General features: G+C 57.2%; 1 protein-coding gene across 1 annotated transcript in view; it reads left to right on the top strand.

The window, feature by feature from the left end:
* The first annotated feature begins 917 nt into the window (after window positions 1–917).
* Window positions 918–7,412, top strand: part of PAK4 (p21 (RAC1) activated kinase 4) — a 48,340-nt gene continuing 41,845 nt past the window's right edge. Inside the window, exon 1 of the mRNA XM_023229342.1 lies at window positions 918–1,062. The gene's annotated coding sequence lies outside the window, so the exon portion shown is untranslated. The remainder of the gene's footprint in view (window positions 1,063–7,412) is intronic.

Below are 7,412 nucleotides of genomic sequence, written 5' to 3'. Positions count from 1 at the left end.
TGCGGTGGCTCAGGCCTATAATCCCAGCACTCTGGGAGGCCAAGGCGGGTTGACCACCTGAGGTCAGGAGTTCGAGACCAGCCGGGCCAACATGGTGAAACGCTATCTCTACTAAAAATACAAAAAATTAGCCGGGCGTGGTGGCGGGCGCCTGTAATTCCAGCTACTCAGGAGGCTGAGGCAGGAGAATCTCTCGAACCCGGGAGGCGGAAGTTGCAGTGAGCTAAGATCGAGCTATTGCACTCCAGACTGGGCAACAAGAGCGAAACTCCGTCTCAAGATAAATAAATAAGTACAAATAAAATAAAATAAATTTTAAAAAGAAGATGTCTGGTGTTTGTTTCCAGTATTTTGACTAATTACTTTGTAAAAACGTATTTTAAAATTTAAGATCAAACAGTATCAGGTTACCGGGCTCAGACCGACCAGCGTTCAAAACTCATTACCTTATTTCTACCAGCTATTTCACCCTCTGAATCTCAGTTTCTTTATCTGTAAAACGTGTGTTAATGATATTATACCACAGGGTTGTATATGCAGCGAGAAAATGCAAGTAAAGCACTTGTCCAGGTGCCTGGCTCGTAGTAAGTGCTTAAGAACTGTTTCTGCCCATTATTAACTCATTACTCTCTCCCAGCCCCTAAACTCCTTCTGGGGGGAAGTTAGAAAATCGGTATCACACGAAAACAGTCATTTCCCCTTTAAGGACCTCAGTGGGCTGGGAGCCAGCCTTCCCGCACCTTTTCCAAAATTTCCAATCCCCGCTTGGCATTTTCTGCACGAATGTTTCCGATTGGACGCTCTGCACCAATCGGAGGCTGGAGCGGGCCCTGAGAGGCGCCCGACTCCGCCCCCGCGCTGATCCTGCCCACTGCCCGGTCAGCCTCGTTGCTATGGGGACTGGTGGGCGGTGAGCGGGGAAAACCCCGGATGTTCGTTGGGGATTCAACATGGCGGCGGCAGTAGCCGCGGTGGCGGCGGAGCAAGCGAGCTGAGGGAGGCGCGAGGGCGCGGAGTTCCAGGCCGAGCAGCTAGGCCGCGAGCGACTGCGGCGCCGAGCCGGTAGGATAAGGGGTTCGGCCAGGGGCTTGCAGTGGGCCGGGCGCTGGCGGAGGGACGGCGTTTCCGCGAGGAGTGGGGCGGGGCCGCTGGGGTCAAAGTTCACTGGTGGAGGGAAGGGTCGCGTCCTAGGGGTCGGGGGTTAACGCAGTCTGGAGGGAGGTGTAGTGGAGGTCGGAGGTCATACCAGCGAAGGGGGCGTGGCGAAGGGGAGTGCGAAGTTTGAAATTCGAAGTGGGGGCGCGTTCGAGGGGATCTGGGCGAGTCTCAAAAAAGAGTCAAAGTTAATAATTTGAGGTGAGGCTGCCTCTGCAAGGGTCAGAGGCCTCAGCCCCAGGGGCCCCAGGTTGGAGGTTTAAAGCTGCCCCCAGCGGAGCAGATGAATGAGTTTTAGGTTCGGGGGCGTCCTTTAGTGGTTCAAAGCTGGGGCGTGCCTAGAAGGTGCAAAGGTGAGAATCTGACAGCAGGGCAGCTATTTCCCAGAGTCAAAAATTAAAACCCAAGGAGGGCGTATTGCAGGGGACGGGGGGGGGGGGGGGGGGGGGCATCCAGGGGCGGGGTCAGAGATGCTTCCTGGTGGCAGGAGAAGGGGGAACCCTCCCACAAATAGTAACGACAAACACTCATGAAGCACTTACTATGGGCTAGACCCTTTTTTTAACGCTTGACTTATATTAGCTGATTCAGTCCTCACTACAGTCTTAGGGGGTCTTAACCTGGCATTAAGAGGTTAAGTGATTTGCCCAAGGTCACCCGATGCGTAAGTTGTGCGCTGGGATTCTAACTCTGGAGTTTTGGCCCAGAGCCCTGCTCTGGCCGACCGCCTCTCAAATCATCATAATGTCGGTTAATGTTTAATGAGGGCTCACACTGTGTTCCACGCCCTGTGTGCCTGGTCCTATTTCACCCCTGCTGCAATCTTGTGAAGTGACTGCTCAACATGAACCTACTTTGCAGACGGGAAGAGTGAGGCTCAGAATCTTCTGCTGAAGGCAGAGTTAGAATGGAAGCTGGGCCTGGGTGATTCCAGAGCTCCTGCTCCTGGTCACCACATTGTCCGGTGCCGGCCGTTAGGTCTCTCCTGGAAGCAGGGGCTGGGCAGGGCTGGGCCACTCCCTGGGCCTATGGGATTGTCAGCTTGGTTTCCTTAGAAGGGTGTGATCTGGCAGGGCAGATTCCCGTGGGCCTATGGGAGTGGAGTGTTTGTGGGTGGTCTGGAGTCCCAGTGAAGGAGTCGGATGGGCTTCTAACTGGGGAGGGTGTCCCTGGGTGGTACCCTGGGCAGAGCTGGGTGTTCACTGTTCTTAAAACCCTAAGCTCTCACTGTGGTCCTCAGTCACTCCCACCTTACATCCTACGGCTCTGCCCATTTCTCCCCAGCCCATTTGTTGTTCTCCAGCTGCAGGCCCATGCCTCCCACCCGATCTTTGACCTTCCTGTTCCTTCTGCTGGGAATCCTTTCCCCACCTTGCCCTCTCTCACTGACAGGTCGCTCAGTCTCAGCTGGCCCGGGACCACCCTGGCTTGCACTTTCTGCTGGCTCTTGTTCTCTCATCTGCCCAGCCGTTCCCTCCCTCCTTACCTTAATTATTAGGGTGCATGGTGGAATTGCTTCGTGGGGTTCCTTGCCTCGGTCCCCACGAAGCCCTGCCTGGCCTGCAGAGGATGCGACATTGCTGGGGGTTGACTGTTGGGCAGTATGCTGGGTGCTGGGAGTGTGGCAGGGGACGAGGTCCGCAGAGCCCGTAGCCTCAGAGGGCACTCCGTCCCCCGGTGGGAGCACAGTGCAACCAGCCCCCAAGCCAGTGACACAAGGCTACGTCTCTACAAACGGTGGTGTGGCTTGCGAGGGCATCTTCAGGGAGCCGGGAGAGTGCCCCTACCCTGGGCTGAAGCCTGAGTCCCTTTCCCCTGGGAAGGCTCTGAAGGATGGGGAGGAGGGCAGGGAATGGGCTCACCAGGCAGGAGGAGCAGTGTGTGCAGAGGCCCTGGCATGAGTGGAGGTCAGGACTCGGGTGCAGAGTTGGGGATCTGGGGCAACATGTAGTCTGTGCAGGTTCAGGGCGAGACCCTGAGGGGGCTCAGCCTGGGAGGGACGGTGGGAGCAGGGGAGGGCTGAGGAGTACCTGTGTGTGTGTAGCTGCGTGAGGCCGTGATGGAGTGTGGTTCAGAAAGCAGTGCTGGGCCAGGGATGCCTGTACACACCCCGCTCCATCACTCACAGAGCGTGTGGGGACCTCCGTTTCCACTTCTGCAAAATGGGCATAGCGTTAGCGCTGCCTCATAGAATTGCCGTGAGGATGCGGGCTAGAGAGCCTTGGCCCAAGGCCCTGCATGTAGTGATTGCTGTGTAAGCATTAGTCTTGCTGCTGCTGCTGCTGCTGCTGCCACACCACCGCTGCCTGGGGAGGGCCTTAAGAGACGGTGGAGGCCCTTGCTCCACTTGCCTCCTGGCTTTCTCTGGCAGCCACCCCATCCCCACCTGGCTCTGGCAGGGTTGGGGAGCCGGCATGTTGCCAGGCAGCCCTCTGAGGCTGGCCCAGCTTCCCAGCCTTGCGGTGCCAGCTCACTCAGCGTCTCAGGGTTTGGCACAGATAAAGTGCCAAAAAGATAAAGAAGGATAGGGTTTGGGCATTGGAGACCCATATTCAGGTCCCTCGCTCATTTACCAGCCGTGGGACCTTGGACAAATGATTTCTTATTTGCCACTTTTATTCCTTCAGCACACATTCAGCTAGGGGAAAAAGCAGAGCTTTCAGTATAATGGAACACTCATGCATCCAGCCAGTGTCTGGCCTGGGACAGAACACACCGTGATGCAGTTAGAGGCCAAGAGTCTCCTCCTCACCCCGCTTCCTCCCTCCCTTCCAGGGGCAGCCGCTGCCCTGCGCATGGCGGTCCCCACTCCTCTTCTGCCTTTCACACTTTTACTGCCCTTGGATGTATTCACCACCAGTAGAGCAACAGCTCTTGCCCCTGGCTGCACATTGGAACCCCCTGGAGAGCTTTGAAAAGATGCTTTGGCCCAGGCCTGCCATGGAAATTCTGCTTCCAACTTACTTGATCTGGGCTGGGGCTGGCCTCAGGCTTTTGGAAGCTCCCTGGACAGTTCTTATGGCCAGCAGGGGCTGACCACTGTTGTTTCACTGTTCAGATAAATGGTGTCACCATAAACATGGCTTTCTGCAACTTGCTGTTTTTGTTCAACGTTATAGGTATATTTGAGATGGGGTCTTGCTATGTTGCCTAGACTGGACTCTAACTCCTGGACTCAAGTGATCCTCCCGCCTCAGCCTCTGGAGTAGCTGGGATTATAGGCGTGCACCCCTGCACCCTGCTTTGAGCTGAGCATTGGAGTTTGATCTCTCTCTATGGGGATGTGTGTAGGTCTAGGACAGGCCATTTGTTTTTCCTGTTGGTATTTCTTTTTATGATGGTGTCACACAGGATTTGCCTCTTCACCTGTTGCTGGCCACTGAGGTGGTCTCCTGTTGGGGCTGTAACAGTGTGATGATGGGCCTTCTGGAACCCGTGTTCCTGTAGGCCACGGCCAGAGTCTGTCCGGCATATGCCCAGCAGCGGAAAAGCCGGAGCTCCCCACTTTCCTAGCGGTTGCCAAGTCGCGCCCCCAGTGGCTGGACCACTGTCCTCCCCAGCAGGCTCCGAGGCTCCCTTCATTCCAAGTTCTGCTTGGGACAGCTTTGTGGCCCTCGCTGAAATGATTTCTTCGGCCGTGAGATGGGAGGTGTGTGGACCCACCCACCCAGCCACCAGTCTGGTTGGAAACAGATGGGGAGATGGTTCACGCAACTGGCTTAGCTGAGACCTCGTCCCCACTGAGTCCCTACACCCAGAGGAGAAGGCAGGCTGGGAGGGCTTTCACCTTTACTCCCTTGGGCATCCAGGATGGTGACTGCAGCTTTGCCCCAGCTGCCCTTGGGGGCAGGTGCCAGGGGTGACAGCTGGGGGAGAGAACTATACTGACTCGAACCTCTCAGTAGGGAGGCAGGGAGGACGGAGGTGAAAGTTGGAGGCTGGGTGAGGCGTTGTAACATTCTTTCTGTGTATCTGATTGTTGATCCCAGTGGTAACCAACACAGCCCAGTCTAACCAACACAGCCCAGCTCTACCCTTGTAGATTATAGTACAGTGAAGGAGACAGACCTGCTGTCCCCGGACAGGGACAGCCCAGAGAGGCCAGGGCCATGAAGGAGAGGCCTAGGCGAGGGGTCAGGGCGGGATGGTGGGGCCCAGGCAGAGGGGTCAGGGCGGGATGGTGGGGCCCAGGCAGAGGGGTCCGGGCGGGATGGTGGGGCCCAGGCAGAGAGGTCGGGGTGGGATTGGGGGGGATCCAGGCAGAGGGGTCAGAGAAGGATGGGGAAACCCAGGCAGAGGGGGTGGGGCCGGATGGTGGGGAGGGGCACAGAGAGGGATTGGGACTGGGATGGAGGCATAGGGACCATAGGAAGGCGGAGGAGGCATGTGACCCAGCGTGGGGAATCGAGGAGGGCTTTCTGGATAAGATGACATCTGACTGATGAGAAAATATAAGCAAGGCGGAAGGAGGTAGAAAGAATGTGACAGGTCGTGGGTATAGAAGTGCCAAGGCCCTGAGGTCAGAATGATCTCAGGATGGTCGAAGATGATCAGATAGGCCAGTGTAGGGTATCCTGTGCACCCTGACTGCGTGGTAGCCTTGCTCTGCAAAGAGCAGTTAAAGAAATACATACAATACAACAGAAATAACTAGAAAAGCAAAAGAAAAGCCAGTGTGGCTGAGCGGGGGTTGGGGTCAGAGGCCTGGAGGCTGTGTCGGATACAGCAGGGCCTGGCAGAGCCCGGTAGGGTACGTGGATTCCATTCTGTACATAATGGGAAGTCATCAGAGGCTTTAGCGACATCTGGTTTTCCTTTTATAAAGATTGCTCAGGCTGCTGTGTGGGGGACGGATCGCGGAGGGATAGCGACAGGGAGACTGTGGGGAGGCTACTGTGACAGTCCAAGCAGAAGAGGGTGGAGAGGACGAGGGGACAGGGATGGAGGAGCATCCTCGTGCCAGCCGAGGTCATCAGCGCTTTACCCGTGTTACCTCACTCATCTTCACAGCAACCTGTGAAGTAGGTGCTAGTATCATCCTCACTCTAGAGATGAGAAAGGAGGCCCAGAGAGGTACAGGACTTGCCGAAAGTCACACAGCAGGCAGTAGCAGAGGTAGGACTGAACCCCAGGCCTCGGGGCTTCAGTGTCACTGCGTACTGGGGCTGCCCTTCCGTGATTTGGAACTGGCTTGGACGAGACGGGCTTGATACCTGTCCAGTTGGTTCTTACCCAGGCTCCTTTGTTGATAGAAGCTCCGTGGGGACCTGTTCGACCTGGTAGTTTCTGGGCGCTGGGTCCCTACCTCCCTCAGGGCCTCCCTTTGCTTTCTCATCTACTCCTCGTTCCACTGGCTCATGGCGAGCCAGACTTCCTGGCCAGACACCGGTCAGGGGTGTCCCCAGCAGCTGTTTCTCCCATCACCGAGCCCAGCCCCTCACATGCTGCCAGCAGGAAGCAGCCTCCTTCCAAGTCACAGCCAGGAAGGTGGGACCCTTCCCGCCTCGTCACCCATCTGGGGACAAGGCTTCTCGTCTGCCAGATTCCTTGGCCCACAGGAAGGTTGTGGGGGCCAAAGAGGGTGAGAAGGGGAGCACTCTCCCGTCCCAGGGGAGCCAGCTCTGGCGGATGCGACAGAAGCCACCGCTCACGGAAGCCTGTCTCCTGGGGCCCTCTGGTCCGGCCCTGACCCGCCCCAGGCTGGGAGGCCATCTGCTGCCTTCCCTAGGGGCCGTGGGAACTTCCCCGCCTGAACTGCCCGATCCACACACCTCCCTTAGCCTTTCCCACTGGCTGGGAGCCCCTGGGTAAGAGACAGAACTTCCCTGGGCCTCCAGTTCCTCACCTGTTACAGGGGGTATTGGTGGCCACCTCTCAGGGCTGTGGGAGGACGGGAGATCTTGTGTATGCGTCGTGCTTAGCCCGGTGCTCAACACGCAGTAAGCGTTTGGTAAATGTTGAACTTGGTGCTTTTGACGGTTTCCGCCCCTTGCACCCTGTCCCCCCTCTGGGTTCTCATCCCATAGTGAACTGTAATAACCCCAGTCCCCCGGGGCCCTAGGTCTGCGTTCCAGGCACCCCCTGCACCCTGTCCCCCTCCGGGTTCTCATTCTGTAGCGAGCTGTAATAACCCCAGCCCCGCAGGGCCCCACTCCACGTGCCAGGCACGCGTGTGCCGTGAGTCTGTGGGCATGGTCGTGTGGCTGTGCACGCGTGTGCCGTGAGTCTGTGGGCGTGGTCGTGTGGCTGTGCGCGCG

Source organism: Piliocolobus tephrosceles, chromosome 21 (assembly GCF_002776525.5).
Source record: "Piliocolobus tephrosceles isolate RC106 chromosome 21, ASM277652v3, whole genome shotgun sequence".
NCBI lineage: Eukaryota > Metazoa > Chordata > Mammalia > Primates > Cercopithecidae > Piliocolobus > Piliocolobus tephrosceles.
Note: the sequence above shows the minus strand (reverse complement) of the source record. Positions and strands in the feature narration are given on the sequence as shown.